The sequence below is a fragment of the Salvia splendens genome, chromosome 1 (assembly GCF_004379255.2).
Source record: "Salvia splendens isolate huo1 chromosome 1, SspV2, whole genome shotgun sequence".
Taxonomy (NCBI): Eukaryota; Viridiplantae; Streptophyta; class Magnoliopsida; order Lamiales; family Lamiaceae; genus Salvia; species Salvia splendens.
In genome coordinates this window covers 46255450-46277341 of record NC_056032.1, presented here as the reverse complement: position 1 = coordinate 46277341, position 21892 = coordinate 46255450, and the positions used below count along the sequence as shown (strand labels likewise).

Below are 21892 nucleotides of genomic sequence, written 5' to 3'. Positions count from 1 at the left end.
GTGTTTCTACTGTAAAATTTCATCTATAATTTAACCAATGTAACGTTTAAACTGATGTGACTTATGAACATTTGGTTCGGCATGAGCTTTAAAGAAATGGAAATGTAAGAGGGATGAAAAGAATTTTTTTTTTAAAATATTGTTATTGGATAATGGTTCCACTTAATTAAAGAAGAATGAGGAGTTTCTAAAATTAAAAATTTCATTTAAAGAAGAATTAGGAGTTTCTAAAATTAGAGACTCTACTTCATAGCTTTTAAGGGAAGTATAATTTAAGTGGATCCAATTAAATTTTGTAAAAATGGAATTTTAATTTTTTTTCGAACCCAAACAATTACTATTCATTTTCTGTCATGCATTTCGGTTTGATGATTCATTTTCATTCCATTATCTTGTCAATAGAAATCATTATTTTCTGTCTCTTGTCATGTAAATATTTGCAATAACCGAAATTTAAATTAAGGATAGGAAATAGTCGATGCTCAACTCATAAAAGTTGTCTTCTTATCTCCCTTTTTTCGGAATATTAACATTTCAATCTTGGGGAATTTAAAGAAATAAAGTTTGAAGGAGAAATTCTATTCCTTTTTCCAGTTTAAAACGGCGACGTAGAGAGCAAATGAGCATTTGTAAAAAAAAACAAAGCAGTTGATCGAAAGATTTGATGATGGAGGGATCTTTGAGAGGCTGCTGTCTCGAAAGCAAAACTCAGAGGATGATCCACACCACACATGGTCAGCGAGGGCGGTTTTCATCGCATTTGGAGATCATGGAACAATGTGAAGGGAACTGCGTTGAAGCTACGTGAAATGGGAAGATCAGATCCCAGAAAGGTGGTGTTTGCTATCAAGATGGGCTTTTGTTTGTCTCTGGTTTCGGTTCTCATCTTTTTCAAAGAGCCCTCCACTTTTATCACCCAGAATTATTTTTGGGCTATGCTCACTGTTGTTCTTGTGTTTGAGTTTAGCATTGGTGAGTTTGATTCTTTGGCTTTTCAATTATCTCTATATTAGTGAATCACCAAAATCCAATCTTTTGTCTTGCTTCTTGAATTGTTATAACACAAGTGTATGTTCTTGAATTTTAGTTTTTTCAATTTTATCACACACTATTTGATTTAGGCTATTCTAACTATTGGTTGTTTCTGTTAAACTGTGCATAGATTTTAGTTTTCCAGGTTTGGCTCTTTGCTTTTCAATCGGTTGCAATTTTTGTCTGAATTCGTTGTAATTTGAGTGGTAGGTGCTACCTTAAACAGAGGCTTTAGGAACAGTCTGTGCCGGAGCACTGAGTCTAGGCATCGCAGAGCTGTCCGTGAAAGCTGGCGAATGGCACGAATTCATTGTTGTAATCAACATTTTCATAGCATGTCAGACAGTTTTGCTATTATCAAAACATCGATACTGTGAGACTAGCTTTTTCTTTGTTTTTTCAGGCTCTCTCGCTAGTTATCTCAAGCTGTACCCGGCCATGAAGCAGTACGAGTATGGCTTCCGTGTGTTCGTGCTCACATTTTGCCTCATGCTAGTATCCGGAACTTCAAATTTCTTTCAAACAGCTGTTACTCGATCGCTACTTATCGCTGTTGGGGCTGGTGTGTGTTTGGTCGTAAATGTATGCGTCTATCCCATTTGTGTCGGAGAAGATTTGCATAAACTAGTCGTGGAAAATTTCAAGGGCGTTGCTGGTTCTATCGAAGGTACATCGTTTATATCTCAGGAGACCATACAAAGCGTTTTGAAACTGATGTATCTGTCCATTTATTTATAGGATGTGTGAATATGTACCTGCAGTGTGTCGAGTACTCGAGGATTCCCTCGAAAATCTTGATCTTCCGGGCCTCAGACGATCCTTTGTACAAGGGATATCGGGCTGCAGTTGAGTCGACTTGCCAAGAGGAGACGCTGGTATGCTTTTATACGAATGTTAAGGGTAAAATTTCTGACTCAAAACCGAACAAACGAACTCATCTCTACATGTTTTGTCTGTCACAGTTTGGGTTCGCGGTTTGGGAGCCGCCTCACGGCCGTTACAAGATGTATAGATGTCCGTGGAGCGAATACGTGAAAGTGAGCGGGGTGCGTTAAGGCATTGTGCATTCATGGTAATGGCCATGCATGGATGTATACTGTCTGAAATACAGGTATTGTTGTATGTTGTTAGTATTCGGGTTTTTCGACTTTGGCATACGCGGTTTTAAACCCGCATTTGGTGAAGGCGTTTTCACTGGAACTTATATTAGAATGTATTCCTTTTTCCCCATTTTGCACGAACACACCACACACGGGATTGAAGCCTCGTACATCAAACGCGTGATTGAAGTTGCGTTTTTACCGTTTTAGCAATTCAAAAAATGGTTCTCATTTTGGGAACCTTTAGGTTCTGTTTGGGTAGAATTGGGACGTGGAATTGTAATTGAAGGCTTCAATTCCAAATTCAATGTTTGGTATCACACACGTTACACTCACACACATTGCACATACTACACACATTGTGTGTGCAATGTGTATTATGTGTGTATTATATGTTTTGTGTGTGTGCACAAGTTCTTCAAATTCAATTTCATATCAATTACTTTATTTTATCAAACATAGGATTTGGAATTAAATTAGAATTCAATTCCATAGAATTTAAATTTTGTGTACCTAACGAACCCTTAATGTATTAAACCGTATTCTCGCATATAATGTTACTTGACTCAAAACTAGTTGTATGCTGCAGGCATCATCCGAGTCGAGACAAGCGTTCAAGGATGGGATTCAGAGAGTCGGGACAGAGGGCGCTAAGGTGCTAAGAATGCTCGGTGACGAAGTCGAAAAGATGGAGAAACTATCGGCTGGCGATCCCGTTACAGAAGATACACGACGCAGCAGAGGATTTACAGATGATGATCGATCAAATATCGTATCTCTTAGTGAATGCACAGAACTGGGAAGCTACAAAACCGCCCGAAAAAGCAGTGGACCCTGACCTGCTTCAGGAGCTCCGAGACAACGAAGAGAGGCACGCCTCGCTGGGCGATGGAGCTCACTTGAGATCAACGCAGACGATGAGGAACCCCGAGTCCAATCAAACCAGCATGAGCATGCATCACTCCGTCTCCCAGTGGGGCTCCTGAGAGGACTTGCTCAGGGAACAGTCTATGTGGCCATCGCACCTCTCGGTCATAGGCGATGCTCTGTTGAACGAGCATGAAGTGAGGACTTATGAGAGCGCGAGCGCGCTCTCCCTCGCGAATTTCACATCTCTGTTGATAGAGTTCGTTGCGAGGCTGCAGAATCTGGTGAACTCGTTCAAGGAGCTCTCTGAGAAGGTGAAGTTCGCTGATTCTGCTGAGACGCAGGAGGTTGCTGGATTCTGGTCTCGGACGCTAAAGGTCATGTGCTGCAAAAACTGACGCGAGGTTAGAAACTCATTTCTTTGCAATAACACAATGCATCAAAGCAGAAGGTTTGGCTTTTTGGTGTTACAGAGTAACATGACTAGGAAGAATCTGTGTTTTTTTAGCTAAAGATAGAAAGTCTTTACGCGTTGCAACGACTTGAAATACATCGTGTCGTGGTGCTTGAGGAGCAAAGCTCTAAGAAACACCGGAATTTATAGGCCTGAGTTTGTTAGAAGAAAAACATTCATTCTTTTATTTATTGAAAAACATCAGCTGTTTTTCTGAAATACGTTAGAATCTACTGGTTTCTTATATGTTCAGTAATATCATGAAATTAGCACAAGAAACTGCTGATCTGGCTATACCCTCAGTTCGAGCGATGATTGTCCGGGTTTATGTGCTCGGATTATTGCTTAAAATCGTAGAATGAAACAAGAAGTGGTGATGAAGAACTAACTCAGTTTCATAAGCTTCTTGTGCCAGTTTATAATCATCTTTGGGAAAAAAATTGTAAGATTGTAAACTACAATTGATTTTTTAAAAATGTTTTTAATCGTAATAAGAGTATTTAATTGAAATCTTGCATCTTGTATTGGTTTGATGATAAATGAAACTATTTATGTACTAAGTAGAAGAAATGGGATTGTTTTGTTTCTTTCTTGTGTTGACTCCAAATGAATCAAACCATTTTACAACAAATAAATGGATACACAACATTAGGTAGAAATGGCTAAAACTACAGTATTACAAATAATAGGTTGAAGCTAAATAGTAGGGACGTACACTGATCTAAAGACAGTTATCGGAGCAAATCAAGAAACTGGAGTTTGTTTCGAGAAAAAACATACTTGTAGACGGTCAACGTGCTCCTTCCACCTTGCGTTAGCAGATAATGTACATGTTGTTATGAAGGTTGAGTGATGTGCAGCCTTGGTTGAAGCTCTGCAGTAACGTTGCAGCAGCACTAGGGGTTCCGTTTTGACTTTCCACCACGCCTCTTGCGTTTCTTTCCACTATGATTCATAGCAGCATCATGGCTTCGTTTCATGGCATTTCCTCGGTCTTCACTGCTGTAAGTCTTAGCAACAAGGCTGTGGCAGATGTCTGCAAGAGACGATCCTGCAATCGACTTTGGAGGAACAGGCCAGCATAGAGTTCAACCATATCAGCAAGACCGTTTTTTTACCAACGCACACATGCTGTCCTATTTATACGCTCTTTTAATGCCACTATCTTTAGGGTCAATGCACATAAAGTGTAACGGATAGTTTTACCGGGTGGAAAATCTGCTCTGAGAAACAGCCGACTGATGCCACAGCGTAGGTGTAGGTAGCAAATCGTGCTTACCAATAACCTGATCGAGGTAAAGAGATTGAGATAAGCTGAAGCTGTATAGACGATAAGCAATAAAGATGGCATTTTCTGCACATGCAATGCAACTGCAAGTTGGTGGTTTAGCGCAGTAAAAAATAATCGGGTGTTAAATTCTATCTAAGAGCTCTGGATGGGCCTGACACGGCTGTAACGTGTTTGAACTATGTCAAGACCTCCCGCTGAGATGAAAATCTTGTTGGATAACGTAATACATAAGGAAATATAAACAAGGTAAGTAAGTAGGAGTACCTTTTTAGGCATTCTAACTCCTTCCGGTGGTCTAGGGATGTGAGGATGAAGATCGGGAAGTTTATAAAAGACCAGCCTACAATGAAGACGAGAAAAACTATCACATTCATCGGATCAAGCGCGTGCAGCTCAGGAATCCAAGAACAGTGAAAAGAGGAAATACATACAAGACTTTATTCGGCGTGATTGTCTTCATGTCATGTAAAGGAGATGGGATCTCTGGAGGGCAAATGGGCTTGTCGGATATGTACACGTACCCGTTCATTCCATCACTGCAACGAGTATAATATGATAATCCAGGGTATAGACATGAAATAGACACAACGCAAGCCTAAAAGGGGCTTCTAGGATATACGACATATAAACAAAATCTGCACATTTAACCTGAATCTTGGGTTAATTAGCGTCCTCACTTTAGCTCTCTGCAGCTTCGGATGATCTTTATTCCGTTCCCAGAAAGTCAATATTTTTGCCGCTAAAGGATGTGAAATGTTAATAAATAGTTGATCAACGCCCAGAGTGTTTCGCCGCCTCTCCACATCCTAAAACACAGCATATCATTCAGAAATTCAATAAGCACAACAGCATGAAACTGAGATTAGGCAAGTTCGCATTATTCCAATAACTAAAAGCACTAAGGTGTTACCGTTAATGTATTTTCTACTTTGCAATCTCACTAAGAAGACGAGCCTCGTCAATAAAGGGTAATTTACAAATAGCCTGGCAATGAACAAGAGAACAATATGAAATCTCTCAAAAAGATAAAAATGCAAGAGACAAAAGAGCTTGCCAACTTAAGATTATAGGCAGCCAACCGAATAACATGGACAAATAAATCAGATTAAACTGAATTCCAAGAAACAACATGAATCTCGAGTGTTGAATCTGTTGATAGAGAACTGATGTTACTAAAGGAAACATAATCTATGAGTAAGAATCATACCTTCCATGCTTGTTTTCTCCCATTCAAATCCAGATCAAACTCTAAATGAAAATTAGACATTGATATCATAAAGTAATACGGCAGAAAAATTGAGATAAATTTGTGGCATTAATTGAAAACAATACCCGTGGGATAGAGATCCAGGATAGGGGATGCTTGATCTGTCATTAACTTCCTATAGGGGAAGCGCTCCTGCACTACACACCGCAACAGATTTCGTTAAGATTAATCAAATTCCAGAGTACATGATTAGTTACTAGAATCATATAAGAAAAAAAAACCTTGCAGCAGGCAGGACACCCATTAATTGGTCGAATGGTTTAAAGGGTTTCCCGAGTTCAAAGTGAATATCGAGCTGGTCTAGGTCTCGGAAATCAGATCCGAAGGGAGCATAATGGTATGGATAAAACCTTATTTCGTGAAATAATTGGTACAGTTATCGTCAGTTCAGTGATTAAATCATCAACATTTGAAGCAGGCAAAACATTAGACATAATCAACTGAGAAGTTCCAAAACTAAGGTTAGTGAGAAACCATAACTAGGTATCAGATCTTCTCAACAATACTACATAAACAACAAAAATCTTCACTGATCATTTGTATTTGAAGCACTTAGCTATATGTTGCTATGATGAGAGCATTGCATAGCACATAATAGAATGTAAACTCTAGGCCATTTTACCAATAGCAGATATGTGAGCCACGACCACAAATTTAGAACTGAATCATCAATGTATAATAAAAAAGGACCATATTTATGTAATCTTTGTATTAGGTATTCACATGAGAACACCTGAAGAATGCGAGGAAAATACAAACCATTGCCATGAGCATACTCCTTGGTAGTAATAATGCATGACCCAGCATATCCCCTCAACATATTTCAAGACCTGTGTTAAACATAAGAGAATTATATACAATTACAATAGAAAGATACACAGTAACATAAATAGGTCACCAGAAACAGGCTTGTATACAAATGATCTGCAGCAAAACAGTAAATAAAAAGATAGATAGTTGCAATATGATGTGGTATTTTAGAGTTCTTAATCAAAGCATAAAGATTATCAAGTTTAATTATTTTAACTCTAATAATACTACACTACTGCAAGAATACAGTATCGTAGTAGTATTTCAAGTGTCGATCCACAGGGAGGCGAGATTGCTTACGCTTAATAAGACTACACAAAGCATAAAAATATTTTGTTTTGATTTTGAGATGGTTAACTAACTTAAACTACTGAAACGAGATTTTTGACACGAGAAAGACAGGTCACTCCAAGTTGCTCACTAAGCTTGCGTTGTTTTACACCATTTACAACGAAACATACGACGGGATTATAATTATCAACCTAATCGCGTGCACTGAACATGTCTACGACGTATAGTTCACAGTCAGCTGAACACTTGTTCCATGAACCAACTTTCAACGACATTTAATTCCTGCGGAAGCGCGGGAATAAATGTCGTCTACTATAATCACTTACCTAATCCACTATCAATTTATCCCCTGAACAGTTCTAAATCGAAAGCATACCAACAAACGATCAATCCTAAGCTATGTTAAAGAGACAATAGTTAAGATTTAACAACACTACATCATTAGCCAAAAACGTAGCATTTTAATTATCAAACACATTGTTGATATCGAACATACGATTCAAGGTGTTAAAACAAATACACAAGCCTAGATTACAACTCGGAGCAACAAAGAGAGCCTAGCCTATACACATGGTAGAATGTAGAAATACAACCATAGGTGTGATGCTCTCGTCGAGTGGAGTCGGGATTCGGGAATGGATGGTCGGAATAATGGCCGGAAATGCCTTCCTTCTCTTCTTCCTCTCCCCCTTTCTCCCTATCTTTCTCTCTATCTCCTCTGTAGTTTCGTGTGTCTCCTTTCTCTCCTTATTTTCCCCAGCAAAACTGCCGAGAAAACTGCTGAAATGCAGTTGAACCACCAAACGCCCGACCGGGCGAAATTAGAAGGGATAATCGCCCGACCGGGCGAAAGGCTTCTGGAGGTATCGTGGGGAAACGCCCGACCGGGCGTTTTGTGTCGTCAATAATCGCCCGACCGGGCGAACTTTCTGGAATCCTCATGCGTAACGCCCGACCGGGCGTTTTAGAAGCTCAGAATCGCCCGACCGGGTGTTTCTTCTGCCTGCTATTCTGACGCATTTCCAGCTTCCAACACCCAAAACTACACTCAAAACACACTTTGGTGAGTTACAATTAACATAGAAATGTTTAGTCTACGGGGGAAAAGTATAGGAAATATGCTTCGCATCAAATACCCCCAAACTTAAGCTATTGCTCGCCCCGAGCAAGATACATTTTAAGCACAAAAACTCAACCAAGTCTAACCCGCAAAGAGATTTTCATCAACAAGAATCATGTAGGGACGTGAGTGACAAGATCTAAACCCCCAACATTTCCAATCGAGATTTCCCACTCTCAAGAACAATCACTCATCCCCCTAGAACGTCAAGTTAAGGTGCACTTCAAAATAAGTCCAAGCATGCGATCAAACAACTCAAACCATCATCATTGACTCATTAAGCAATACTAACCACATAGACTCACAGATTTCAAATCGAACCTCTTTAACTCTACCAAGTTCTTTACACAACATCCACAAGCATCAACGATAAGGTCCAAGGTCTTATTTCAAGGTTGTAATGGGGCTAAGGACGAGGTAGGATAAGTATGGATAGTGAGCTCAAAGGCTACACATTTGAGTGCCAAAATCTTCCCTCCTACAACTTCCTTCCAAAGATTAACCAACGAAAAATTACAACTAAACCCACACTCCCCCAAACTTGAGATCTATTCCAGACGAGATTACACAAACAAACATAGAAGCTCTATCTTTATTTCATCAACTTATTTTTTTTTTTTTTTTTTTTTTTTTTTTTTTTTTTGTAAAGACCTCGACTTTTGTGAATTTGGAGGTCGTCTTTTTCTTTTTCTTGTTTTTTTTTTCTCTTAGAACTTTATTCTTTTCACCTTCTATCAAGTCTAGAAATGTCTACACTTTTGCAATACACCACCCAACACTCAACATTCAACCACCAAGCTCAAACTAGTATTTAGCACCCAAATAGTAGCAAGGTCTTTCGATGAGGCTAAAATTAGGCTTATTTCAGTGGCTAAGTGTTTGGCTAAGTGTTTACACAAAGAATAAGAAATTAAGCTCAAGGTGGCTTCTAGGGGATCATTTGATGGACTAGGCATGTGATCATTTGGCCATGGAGTTCATCCTAGTGCCTTGTCCTCCCATATCGTTAACACAAACGAACGCAAGCACTTCACTCGATAAAGCAAATCAATCCAAAATAATTTCCACAAGTCATGCGATTTTCATACTCTCCTCAACTTAAGAAATCGGATGTAATCACAACATGCTCTTTCAAATAGATTCATGCACCTATTCCATTCATCCTAGGCTTCAAAGTTCAAGTAAAATCAAATAAGATTTCCCAACCAGAAAGCCGAAGATCTAACATGCATCCGTCAACTACATAGATTCACAACATCTTTATCACGCAAAACACCCAAAAAACATACATCACAAATCATTCATAACCCCCCCAAACTTGAATGCATCATTGTCCTCAATGCATGCAAAGAAGACATATAAAGTAAAGGGAAAGGAAACTCCCCCAAACTTGGCATGACGTCCATAGTGCATTCGGGTGGGAGGGTGGGTGTAAAAATCCTTTGCAGGTGTGCTTCCTCCTAAGCTCCAATCCTAACTCCCAGTTGCTCCTACAAAAAGAACAAAAACTACAAAAAGAAACACTCAATTCAAAATAAATGTTAGAGGAAAGAATTGAGCAAACAAAACCTCCAACATAAGAAATCAAAAATAAAAACAAAAAAACTTGGGTTGCCTCCCAATCAGCGCCTTCGTTTATAGTCGTTGGCTCGACCTTCTTCATCCTTGTCTACCTCTATCCAGGCTCCAATAGGCGCTTCCCCGCCTTCTCTTGCTTGATCACCACATTCTCTCCATCTACTCGAAACATGACCGTATTTGTCTTGGTCTCTATCACAACATCACCGGTTGCTAAAAATGGCCTACCAAATAGGATAGGCATATCCCTGTCCTCTTCCATCTCTAGGACAATAAAGTCGACCGGGAGTACAAACTTGTCCACCTTCACCAAGACATCCTTGATGATCCCTAGTGGCTTCACAATTGAGTGATCCGCCAATTGTAGCTCAATATCGATTGACTCAATCCTCGCTTGTAGACCGATTGACCTCGCCGTCTTCAGAGCCATCAATGATATTCCCGAGCCTTGATCAAGTAGGCACTTTGGGAACTTTTTATCTCCCATCTCACATGGGATCACACAGCTTCCAGGGTCTCTTCTCTTTGCCGGCATCTTTCCCTTCACAAATTGTGAGCAAAATGCGCTCAATATCACCACACCATCGTCTTGTATCTTCTCCTTTTTCGCAATAAGATCCTTAAAAAACTTGGAGAATTTAGGAAAGTGTAGGAACAAATCCACCAGGGACACATCTACATTAACTTTCCTGATAATGTTCATCATCCAATCGAGTCCTTTCTCTTGAATTATTTTCCTCCCCTTCTTCTTATTCTCGACTGGGAAAGGTGGTGGCGGGATCAAATCTGGAAAATTAAATGGACACTTCGGGTCCATTGCCGGACTTAGTGGATTCTTCTTGTGGATATCACTCATGGTTGACTCTTCTTTTTCTTGTTGACCTTCCCTAGCTTCGGTAGTAGCCCACTCAATCCCCTCGTCCGCCCCTGCGTGCGAGGTTTGTGAGCCAAACAACTTGTCCGCCCCTGCGTGCAAGATGTTCGAGCCATTTTGTGCATCTAGCATGATTGGAGACTCAAGATCCTTTCCACTTCTTAACTTAACTGCCTTGCACTGTTCAAAACCTTTAGGATTGGGCACCGTATCACTCGGGATAGCATTAGGAATTCTTGTGTGAGATGCTGTAGCAATCTGCCCAATTTGAGTCTCGAGATTCCTCAATGTAGCCTCCATCTGACCAAACTTCTCTACCGTCCTTTCTTTGAAGCTCTCATTCTCCTTTTGACTCTTGGTCATGAAGGAGAGTATCTGTCCCAATTGATCTTCTACCGATGGCTTCTTCTCATAGCCCGGGCAACGGCGCCAAAACTTGATGTGGTATTTTAGAGTTCTTAATCAAAGCATAAAGATTATCAAGTTTAATTATTTTAACTCTAATAATACTACACTACTGCAAGAATACAGTATCGTAGTAGTATTTCAAGTGTCGATCCACAGGGAGGCGAGATTGCTTACGCTTAATAAGACTACACAAAGCATAAAAATATTTTGTTTTGATTTTGAGATGGTTAACTAACTTAAACTACTGAAACGAGATTTTTGACACGAGAAAGACAGGTCACTCCAAGTTGCTCACTAAGCTTGCGTTGTTTTACACCATTTACAACGAAACATACGACGGGATTATAATTATCAACCTAATCGCGTGCACTGAACATGTCTACGACGTATAGTTCACAGTCAGCTGAACACTTGTTCCATGAACCAACTTTCAACGACATTTAATTCCTGCGGAAGCGCGGGAATAAATGTCGTCTACTATAATCACTTACCTAATCCACTATCAATTTATCCCCTGAACAGTTCTAAATCGAAAGCATACCAACAAACGATCAATCCTAAGCTATGTTAAAGAGACAATAGTTAAGATTTAACAACACTACATCATTAGCCAAAAACGTAGCATTTTAATTATCAAACACATTGTTGATATCGAACATACGATTCAAGGTGTTAAAACAAATACACAAGCCTAGATTACAACTCGGAGCAACAAAGAGAGCCTAGCCTATACACATGGTAGAATGTAGAAATACAACCATAGGTGTGATGCTCTCGTCGAGTGGAGTCGGGATTCGGGAATGGATGGTCGGAATAATGGCCGGAAATGCCTTCCTTCTCTTCTTCCTCTCCCCCTTTCTCCCTATCTTTCTCTCTATCTCCTCTGTAGTTTCGTGTGTCTCCTTTCTCTCCTTATTTTCCCCAGCAAAACTGCCGAGAAAACTGCTGAAATGCAGTTGAACCACCAAACGCCCGACCGGGCGAAATTAGAAGGGATAATCGCCCGACCGGGCGAAAGGCTTCTGGAGGTATCGTGGGGAAACGCCCGACCGGGCGTTTTGTGTCGTCAATAATCGCCCGACCGGGCGAACTTTCTGGAATCCTCATGCGTAACGCCCGACCGGGCGTTTTAGAAGCTCAGAATCGCCCGACCGGGTGTTTCTTCTGCCTGCTATTCTGACGCATTTCCAGCTTCCAACACCCAAAACTACACTCAAAACACACTTTGGTGAGTTACAATTAACATAGAAATGTTTAGTCTACGGGGGAAAAGTATAGGAAATATGCTTCGCATCACAATACAAGTAGATATGCAATATAGCAACTAATGATAAACACAAGATAAAAAGAAAGCAACTGAATAAAAATGAAAAACACTTTGAGTAATCGGAAAAAAAAGAGCAATACCATGATTAACTCTGTTCTATGTTAAATTACTAGTAGCATCTATTAAAGCCTTTAAAAGAACACAGTTAGCAGAATATAAAAACTAGGCTTTCTTACAGCATCTTTTTTAACTGTCTCACGGTCATCATCACTTTGAGCCTCAAACTTCTCGGTGTAGTATCTCTCTTTCCAACCGTCCTCTCCTAGATTTACCTGAAGAGGAAACATATCATCCTCTGTCAGTGAAACCTTTCACATAATACCATTCCTAGTTTTAAAATGAGGATTAAAAAAAAGGATGTCGAACCTTGTCTGCCACAAATGTGGCATCAGATTGCAAATTGGACTGATTCAGAAGTCAAAAAATTATCGTCTTAGAATCAACCAGATGAAGTACAAATTGGGAATTTACAGATAGAAATTTAGATGGTTGTTAGATTATATTCACTTTGGCAGGAAAACGTCTTGCGCGATGCTCCCAGTTCAATTGTTCCTGAAAGTAACGAGAATTCAACGAACATATCATAAAAGAAGGAAGATTGTGGCAGTTGCATTCATTTAAAATCCATATAGCTTTGCAGCATGTGATAATGAACAGAGAACAGCTTAAAGGTGTCCAAAACATTAGTACATGTCAATTGAAAAGCATATCCATTTTCAAGCAATACACCAGTATGAGGGTTATACCTGCTGTCATTTCTTGAAAATTGCATTCTCATGAGAACCAAGTGTCTGAACAAAGTGTTCCACTCCTTTCATATTTACCTAGGTAAATAGGTATTAGCTAAACATGAACCAGAGTAAAGTTTAACTGTTTAAGGACACAAATTTGAGAAATGCCATTCATAATAATCCAGCATTTAAGTAATAAATACCTACGAGTCTCAAACATGACATGCCTCTTAGCTGAAGATAAAATCAAGAATCAACCAGCATAGATTGTTGAAAGAATCAACCAGCATAGATTGTGGAAAGGCTTCAAATTATTAGGTCAAGTTTTCACTAATATGAGCTTCAACTTTAGAACTTCACAAATCTTTTTGTGAAACATAACCATGCATATACTTTATCAGGATAATGAAAACAGAATATCAAAAGGTACATTTTCACTTTTAAAGCACCAGCAAAGTTAAACAAATAGAGTCCATATAAACATTTTATATATGGATCACATTCTCCATTGAAGAGCTCACATAGGTAATGGAGGAATCAGGAAAGGTTTGGTGAACCATCCACAAAAATGGGGAAAAGATGGTCGAAAAGATATGAATTAAAAAACTTATAGGTATATACCTCAGTAGCATTAGTCAGATAGCCACCCATTCGGACAAACTCTTTTTTGTAAACAGACATAAGCAAATCGATAGCCCCCTACAAGTTCAGAGGAAAACATGATGAAACAGATATACACACCCAGAGAAAGTAGGATCCTTTTATTCACCCAGACGAATATGTAGGCAGAAATATTGCATTGTGACTGTGTGGATTCTGTGCAATGTAAATGATGGAGGTAGCTTCATGCTACAATGAATTTACAAGAAAACAAAATTTACAGAATACCAACCTCTGATATCTCCAATGATGGCACATGGGGTAGAAAGTCATTTCCAACAAAAAGGCACATGAAAACAAAATCATCTATCAATCTTTCAAGATCGAATTTTACTGTTGGATCTGGTACTCTCAGGCTCTCCGCCAAATAGTCCCGGAGTACCCATACATTGAGAAACTGAAATGACGATATAAAATAGCAAAAACACTAAAAATCAATGATTCCATTCTAATCATTATATTCAAACAAATACATTATGTATAATTTTCTTAAGAAGCAAACCAAATCATCAGCTATAAGCATTAACCAATTATCAAACATCATCAAGTTATAACTTATAAGGTTCTTTCAAACATCAATATGATAACAAAATTATGACTTTCAGTTCCAATTTCTTGCGACAATTAAGAGATTTGGCTTCCATAAAGGTATAGCTTTACCCTCAATGAAGTGGCAAACAATACTAATTGAAAAAATCAGAGCTAGAATGATATAAACACAAAGGCAGAGATGTGGCTTTACTACATCAAGATTCAAGAAATAGAAGTTTGGCTTTAGTTCCTAGGTTACTGAATAAGAAAATCAATGTAAACAAATACAGCTGCGATCAACAAGAAGTATCAACCACAAACATGTTGGAAAAGGAAAGTAGGGTGCTTGGACACAAAAGCAATAACTGTAACCTTATCAACCTCCATAACGTATCAGTTGTGTGAAATTCGCCAATACACCATGATATTGACCAATCTTTTACAGTTAAACTGCTACATTGTTAAAACCTATTACCATAAAAATAGCAAAAAAATGACCTGAAACTTCTGTTTTGATATGATGTCTTCAAGATATTGTGAAGGAACTTCCTTGGGCTCCAAATAGGTCTTTCCAGCTGCCTTCTTCAAGTTGTGAGCCTTGTGATCTTTGCCATCAGGGGGCGGTCTTCGGACATCCTACTCCAAGAGTTCTTTTTTTGTTCTAGAATGAAACTTAGATTCCGTGTTTGTACTGAACTTTTTTTTTATTCCGTGTTTGGGAGAGACGCATCACCCTCATGCGTCTCATTTTAATGAAACGCATGACGATTATGCGTCTTTGTGCAAATCACCCAGTCGGGTGTTTTTCCACTTGCAATCTCACAATTCGAAAAAATTGAGAGACGCATGTCCCTCATGCGTCTCTCACAAAGACGCATAATCGTCATGCGTTTCATTAAAAGGAGACGCATGAGGGTCATGCGTCTCTCCCAAACACGGAATAAAAAAAAAGTTCAGTACAAACACGGAATCTAAGTTTCATTCTAGAACAAAAATAGAAAAAACCCGCAACAAAATGAGCTTGATATAAAACAAAGCACCCCTCCAGGCAATTGATCAAGTCCAATGTTTCCTCAACATAATTCCTAACTAATGCAAATAGGAGACAAGATAAGCTTTTGGGTTTCACCCTCATGGCCATATTATTACAACCACCAGGCGAAGAAAAGTGAGATGAAAGACGCACCAGCTAGGAACAAATAGTGGGTGTATATCATAACAGGGAAAGGAAAATTTTGCAAGTTTGATTAGATGCTTATGGATACAGAAGTAAATACAATTAACATAGACAGGTCATCAAGTTTTTCTTAGAATATTTTTCACAGAGAACATAACCAGTTTCAAGTTCACAAGTTTCGAATCCATCAGCAATTAACTGCTTTTATAAACCAATTTTTCCTATTGTGGAATTAAAATTCCAAACAATTAAGATCCAGTAATTAATGTGAATCTGATTAGTGTCACAAATCTTTTCACACAAGCACGTAACTAGATTGAAGTTACCATTAAGGCAAACACTAGGCTACAAAATTGTCTTTAAAAAAGACACAAAATGGTGATAGTATAATACAAGATGTCATATAAAAAATCAATAAACAAATCGTACCTCCCTTAAAACTGAGAAATGAACTTCATGGGTAGCCAAAGCAAGCATGATAAGATCTGCATCCTGAAGGAATAGCAACACAAATGACCATTATATTCTACATTTTCTTTACGAAGTTATGAATGTATCATAAATGAGAGGTGGGGAAGCAAGACTGCTCCATGAATTTACCAAACCATACAAACAATGTCGTGTGTTTGGATCAAATCCAGGTAGATTTCTTTGCAAGCGGATATAAGACATCACTTTATGTTCTCCCTCACCAGGTACAGTAGCATCAGAAAGGATTACCTGCAATTACCAGGCATAGTTGCATCAACTTCTGAGATAATGAGATGAAAACACTAACTAAAAGCTGGGGATTTCTTACCTTGATTCCCTTCCAACTAGGATCATTGTTGATCCTTAAATGTACAGAATATTGAAGTGCGGATGAAAGTGATTCCATGAATCCAGTCCCCGGAGTGATTAAGTTAGAATCGAGCACTTCACTTTCTGCTGGTTTATCTTTCTCCGTATGGTCGCTTCCTTGTTTCTCTAATAGAGAAGCCTGAGAGCAGTCATATTAAACAAAACACAGCACACAAATCTTTAAGACGTGGCTCTGAAACCATAAACACCATACTCACCATATCAGCTGCATCTTTAGCTGCACTGAAACGTCTTGCTCGCTGCTGATTCATTTTAGCCCTCGGGGCAACACCATCTACAAGAAATTACAGATTATAGTATGTTAACCACTTCCTCAACTACTTCATTATTTACACTACAACTAACTAGCAAGCAACACAACTTTTTGACCTACCAATGGCCATAAACAGAACCTTGCGAGGCCTAACCAGTGCAAAAATCCGATCGATATACTTGAAAACCGCAGAAAACACTTCATCGTAAGATTTCGGAGGAGACTGCAACAGAATTATACATCCAAAAATTAATAACAGCAGCTCAAGTATACATTACATTAGTAATTAGCTTGAATTTCACAATGTGCCTAAAAATTACCCCGTTTTCGGGGTGAAAACAAGGATGTATAATGCCGTTCATGTCGAGATACAGATTGTCGAACTCCACTCCGTTAGGGTTCGGCCTCGTGATGTCGACGGGCAACCTAACTCCGTTAACTACCGGCGACGAATCCTCCAGCACGTCAACAACTGACCGCGGATATCTCTCGATCAGCCACCGGTAAAATGCCGGAATCCCCATTCTGAGATGAATAGATTGAAATGATTATTGAATTGAATCAGTGATTAGCATCAAAATTTGCAGCTCAATCTGTTTTGGGAAGGGTTTTTGAATTAGGGTTTAAGAGTCGAAGCTCGCGCGTTTTATTCCGCTCATGAGCAGACTTTATATATACGATTTTAATATAAAATAATATTAATTCATAATATTAATTTGATTTATTTAGTTACAAAACCAGTCGTGATCAACTAAACGAAATTTGATGTTGATGAGTAAATTAACTTTGTACTATGAATCGAAGTAGAAATTAAAATCAAGCAATACAAACCATCAATTCTAACACTAAACCTTAATAATTTGCTTCTATTATTTATTCTCTCTTCCATGAGCTCTCTTCTCCTCTGTTTCATGATACTAAAAAGGTTTAGCTATTGATCCCATTTCATCACCCACTTCACAGAGAGCGCACACACTTCTCTACATCTTCTGGTTGTTTCTCTGCATCTATAAAGCTAATATTTTGATGATGAAATCCGAAACGCGTCGGAGGAGAATAGCAGAGTTCTCTTAGAATATATTAGAAGGAGTTCAGCTGCTGGTGCACGAGGGTTTGGGATTTTGCTCGAGGGCTGTGTTTGATGGTGTTTTGCTATTTGTTCAATTCGGTTTAAGATACCTAATTTTTTTGGGTTTTGGTTTCTGAATGGGAAGCTCCAGTGAGGAGCCTAGCAAGGCCATTGATATATCTGTCGGCGGGTTGGTTTGGGTTCGAAGGAGAAACGGTTCGTGGTGGCCCGGCAGGATTCTCGGCCCTGAGGAACTCCCCGAGGGCTGTGTGCCGGCCCCCAGATCAGGGACCCCTGTGAAGCTCCTTGGCAGAGAGGATGCGAGGATTGGTATAATCTAGAGAAGTCGAAACGGGTGAAAGCTTTTCGATGTGGGGAGTATGATGATTGCATTGAGAAAGCAAAGGCATCTACAACTCTACTTTCCAAAAAGGCAGTCAAATATGCTCGAAGAGAAGATGCTATCTTGCACGCACTTGAACTGGAGAGTGCTCGTCTTGGGAAAGACTACCATGAATTGGAATTGCCTTCTGAACCAAATTCACAAGCTGGGGAGCAACCTCATGCTGAGGAGTCACCTTCTTCATCTCATCGTGTTGAGGGGGATGAAGATATGGATGAGAATTTAAGTATTTCCGTAGATGATCCAGAGTCAGCCCCAGAACCGTCACATTCCGGGGTTTCATTTGAGGAACCATATCATGCAGGTGCAGTTAAGGTAGAGCCTAAGCGGCAGAGAACTCCGAATGACTCAGATGATGGAAGCGAAGGAGTAAAGCGTATGAGAGGACTTGAGGACCTGGGGATGGGTGTGTCATCTTCAACAAGGAGAAAGAGATCTCAGGCTGCACATGTTCATGAATTTCTGAAAAAGAGAAACCGTCGGCGCCCGCTAGCGAAAGTTCTGGAGTGTACGCCCATGTTATCTGCTCCTGTTGTTTCTGATCAACAATCTAGTCCTACTGGATCTTCTGTTCCTGTAGCATCTGAGAGCAAGGTTTCTGAATTAGAATCGAATGAATCGAAGATAAACAACAATCTTGCAATGAATAACAATTCAGATAGTACATGCGAGAATGTGATGTCATTGAGCACGCATATACATGCAGATGCAGATGCCTTCCTTGGATCCAAACCGAAGGAGAGTGAAATTTCCAGCATGCTAGAGATTCCAGAGAATGGATCTTCTAACGGGATGTTCGATGTGCCTCTTGTTGCTGAAGAAAAGCTATCTGCAGGTTTATCCACGACTCATTGTGGTACATCAGAAAAGGCTCAGGCTGGAGCTGGAGCCCAGTCGAGCCAGAGTAGTCATGTCGAGACTATGTCTTTAGGAAATGAGGAGCACAATGAGACGGGTTCTACTAGTTCAGGCACTGCTGATGTTCATGCTGTCGGCCAGAGGATAGAGAAAGGTACTTCTGAGTGGCAGCTGAAAGGGAAGAGGAATTCTCGTTCGAGGAAGGTGGATATGGATGATGAGGCCGATACACATGTGACTGGTCACAGACGGGATGACTTTTCAGCTAGCTCTAGTCGGAACGTGGACCCTAACCGGGTTGGTGGATCCCTTATATCAGATATACAGCTTGAAGATTTCTGTGGGTGGAGCCGGAACACTCACAAAGACTCTCAAACACGAGGATCAACGGCTGAAATGGCCACGCCCCAGAGACTGCTTCCCTATCGTCAGTCTCGTTTGACAGTTAACCCGAAGTACGACTCCTCCGATTTTTCGCTCAGGCACCATACCGCAGGTTCTGGATTGTATGATGTCAACGTGGAGGTGAAAACCAGCTACCGGCCGGAGGGTGTCCCGTATATCTCTCTGATGAGCAAATTGCGGGGCCAGCCCATCATTGGCCACCCACTGTCGATCGAGGTATTGGACGACGGCTTTTGTGATGATATACTCGGTATTTCTGAATGTTACAGCAGCAGCTCGGAGCTCCAAGGCAAACTGAGTAATGCCTACACTTTTCTTCTAAATGACTATGACCGGAAGCCGCGCGGGAGGCCGCCCAACAAGCGGCGCTTGGGGACGAAACGTCCGAAACCGAGGAGGAACGAGCTCTTGTCGAAGAAGATCAGGACGCTGTCTTCGTTAACAGGTGCTCACAGGCAACGCCAAGTACAGAAGAAGAAGCCGGCGGGAGAGAAGCTCAGGGGTCCTTCGATAGCCTGTGTTCCGTTGAATGTAGTTTTCAGTAGGATCAATGCAGCCTTGAACTGCTGTGCGCCTCATCGGGCTGCAACGGGTAGTGTCTGAAGATTATCTCCTCTGATCGGACAGACGGGGAGTGAGTTGCGGGAAGTGTACAGTGGCCGGAGTGGGGAGATTAGGCTGCTTTGGCTGTGTATAATTAGTTTCAGGTGTTCATCACCTTGCTAGATGAAATTGTAGACTGCTTGCAGAATTTTGTAATTAACTAACTTTTGATATTTGTTGATTACTGCATTTGTTTAAAAAATAAAAAAAAAAAAAAAAAAAAAATCATAACAAACAGTTGAATATACAATATGAATCTTTAGATTAAATTTTTTCAAACTTAAACGTACGAGAAAACTGTAGGAGACAACTAATGCATAATAATCTTGATTGAGAAAATCTCAAACTAAAGTTCACAGTACGAAATAAACCAACATCAAATTGTCCCTTCAACAAAGATAAATCAAAGCCCTAAGTCAAAAAATTCTTACCGACGCATATGGTGGCATGAACGTCGTTAGAACTAGCAGGGAGAACAGAGGTGTGGTGGAATCAATCACCTATGAAGCATAGGCGTGGCTGTTGAAGTGCCAATACATAAGGTATTTTATGGTGTTTTTCAGTGAAGTAATACACATTATATCATGGCACTTGATCTATCATTACATGTGATGGGGCTGACACTTACTTGTAGTGCCATTATAGATAAAGTGTAATGTTAATATAATTCTGGTGGCATTTTGAAGTGCCATAAAAAGCCAATATTTTAGTAGTGCAAGGAACTTTATTTGACAATAAATAAGTCATTTGCGTTGACAAAGTCCAATGAAATAGACTTCCTATGACTCTACAATGTAATGGTAACAAACTCCAAAAATTTATCAACACAAATGCAACAAAGCGATGACATGGTTACATGTAATCAAATGGTTGCTTCATGACACGTGACGCCACGTGAAGACATCCAACTTGGATTCATTGTCCTAAAAAGATTCAAGTGGATATTAATGAGCATGTAATAGTTTAAGGATTGGATGAGGTGACAAATGAAAAGGAGTGATCATAGTATATTAATTCTCAATCCAAATGCTGGTCCTTTTTCAAAGAGTTGAAACAAACCTTTCAAATAGTTGAAGAAACCCAAAAATTGTTCCATTTCAACTTTTGTTGGGAATCATCAACGTAGTTCATTGGTTAAAAAATAGGGAGTAACATCTAATTGTAAACAAAACTATATTGGCACAATGAAAAAAGTATCGATAATATATTATAAGTAAACGATCAATTTTTTCTGTGTTAGATAATGGCGAAAATAATTCAAACTTCATGTTTTCAGACTAATATTAAAACTATGAAACATGCCAAAATTTGATAATTTTTTATCGATAAAATCATAATTCCTTGTTGGTATACTATACCAAAATTTGATCAAATTTGATAATTTTTTATCGATAAAATCATAATTCCTTGTTGCTATACTATTCGTATTTTCATTTCCCAAGTAGGAACGTCACGATCTGCAGAAACAATAATTCCAAGCAATGCACTAATATTTTTATATTTCCAAAGTCTAGGTGGCATTTTTTTCTAATAAATAAATCAATCAATTTGTATCACGCTTCCATTTATAGTATGTTTTCACAATCTTTGAGATCCAGGCTAAAATTGAGAAGCTTCAAGAGGAAAGGTAAGGTCACCACTACCTTATTTTGTTTGCATTTTCATAATTAATTTGTTCATTTATATTATCCAGGCTGCATCTAAATTAAGTTGTTAATCATCTTATGTCCTGGGAAATATCTAACATCTTAAATTCTTAAATTATTACAATATTAAATTATGTTGTATTTGCTAGGTGCATGGAGCCATCACAGGAAGAGATAACTAGAGATGATGTTTCATTTACGGTGAGTTCTAAAAAAATAAAATACTATTATAAATATATTTGGAAATTCTAATTGTGTATATATGTGAACAGAAAT

General features: G+C 39.3%; 3 pseudogenes; 2 read left to right on the top strand and 1 right to left on the bottom strand.

Moving 5' to 3' along the window:
- Positions 1-550: 550 nt before the first annotated feature.
- Positions 551-3672, top strand: LOC121756257 (annotated as a pseudogene).
- Positions 3673-4001: 329 nt separating this feature from the next.
- LOC121792725 lies at positions 4002-17620 on the bottom strand (annotated as a pseudogene).
- A 217-nt stretch (positions 17621-17837) lies between these two features.
- Positions 17838-20166, top strand: LOC121756239 (annotated as a pseudogene).
- The last annotated feature ends 1726 nt before the right edge of the window (positions 20167-21892 follow it).